Genomic DNA, 1,542 nt, shown 5'->3' with positions numbered 1-1,542 from the left:
CCTCTCTCTCTCTGCAGGGGAACAGTGTAAATATGACCCCTCGTTCCGGGGCCCGATTCGGCAGAGGTGAGTGACCCCCCCACAACCCCCCCTTCCTGCAGCCAGCCCAGCCCCCGGGGCCTCGCTGCCGGCTCTGCTCCCCCTCTCCGGGCTTCCCCCTTCCTGGGTCCCCGGCCCTCCCCTCTCTGCCCTCGGTCGGGAGCTCCCGGCCCCCCAGCCCCTCGGTCCCGGCTCGCTCATTCCCACCCCCATGTCTCATCCTTCTCCCCCCCCCCCCCGCCCAGGAGCTGCACCGACCTCATCTGCTGCGTCCTCTTCATGGTCTTCCTTGCCGGCTACATGGTGGTGGGAATCCTGGGTGAGTGACACCCCCCCCCCCCGGGCGACGGGGCCTGGCCGCAGGGCGGGGGGGTAGGGGGCTCTGCCCGGGCAGTCAGGGCTCCCCATTGCCCCAGGGCGGCGCTAGGGGCTGTACTGCAGGGGGCGGGGCGGGGGGCAGCAGGGGGCTCTGCCCGGGCAGTCAGGGCTCCCCATTGCCCCAGGGCGGCGCTAGGGGCTGTGCGGAGGGCGGGGCAGGCTCCAGAGGGTGGATGGTGCCCTGGGGGCCGGGGTAGGAGGAGTGGAGAGGGGGCTGGTGGGGTCCAGGCAGGGGGTCAGCGGAGTGGGGGGTCGGTGGAGCCGGGGCAGGGGCTCAGGGTGGGGCTGGGGGGGGCAGGAGAGGAGCTCCCTGGAGCCGGTCGCTCAGTTCCCCCCTTGCCCTCAGCCTGGCTCTACGGGGACCCACGGCAGGTGATTTACCCCCGGAACTCGACTGGTGCCTACTGCGGGATCGGGGGCAACGTGTGAGTACCCCCCTCCTCCCCCCACTGCCCCCTGACCCCATCCCCCAACCCCCCTCTGCCCCCACCTCACCCCTCTCCCTGCCCCCCAACCCCCTCTCTGACCCCTGCCTCGCCTCCCCTCCCTGCCCCCTGCTCCACCCCCCTGCCTCATCCCCCCACCTTGTCCCCCTCCTGCCCCCCCGACCACCCCACCTCATTTCCCTGCTCCTCTCTGCCCCCCCGCCTGCTCCCCGCCTCATCCCCCCTCCCTGGGCCGCGTCAAACCCAGGGCGTTGCGTACGGGGGGCGGCCACTGGCTCTCACCCCTTCTGTCATCTTCGATCGGTCCCTCCCGGGCCCCCGGCTCCAGCCTTCTGGTCCCTCTCGCCCTGTCTCCCCCCAGCCCTGTTGCCCCTCGCTCTGCCCGGTCTCCCTTGGCTCTCACCCCTTCTCTCCCCCCCGGCTCCTTGCCTCGTCCCCCCTCCCTCCTACTCCTCTTCCTCCCCCATCCCCCGTGTCTCTGACTCCCCCTCTCCCCCCAGGGGCAAACCCTATGTGCTGTATTTCGACTTGCTCCAGTGCGTCACCTCCCTCAACATCCTGGCAGCGGCGATGAACGGGCTGCAGTGTCCGACCACGCAGGTACGGCCCGGATGCCTGGGTCCTCTCCCGGGCGCGCTCAGGGGAGTGGGGGCTGGTGTGTCAGAGCAGGGGGGGGCTG

The 1,542-nt window shown here is 71.7% G+C and overlaps 1 long non-coding RNA gene across 1 annotated transcript; it reads left to right on the top strand.

Moving 5' to 3' along the window:
• Positions 1–282: 282 nt before the first annotated feature.
• LOC113408291 lies at positions 283–1,431 on the top strand. The gene is made up of 3 exons (XR_003370281.2): positions 283–358; positions 764–842; positions 1,364–1,431. It is a non-coding gene; the product is annotated as an uncharacterized LOC113408291 (long non-coding RNA).
• The last annotated feature ends 111 nt before the right edge of the window (positions 1,432–1,542 follow it).

This window comes from Terrapene carolina, unplaced genomic scaffold (genome assembly GCF_002925995.2).
Source record: "Terrapene carolina triunguis isolate 2854851 unplaced genomic scaffold, T_m_triunguis-2.0 Scaffold6248, whole genome shotgun sequence".
In the NCBI taxonomy this organism is placed as follows: Eukaryota; Metazoa; Chordata; order Testudines; family Emydidae; genus Terrapene; species Terrapene triunguis.
The sequence above is the reverse complement of the archived record's forward strand: the minus strand, read 5'-3'. Positions and strand labels throughout refer to the sequence as shown.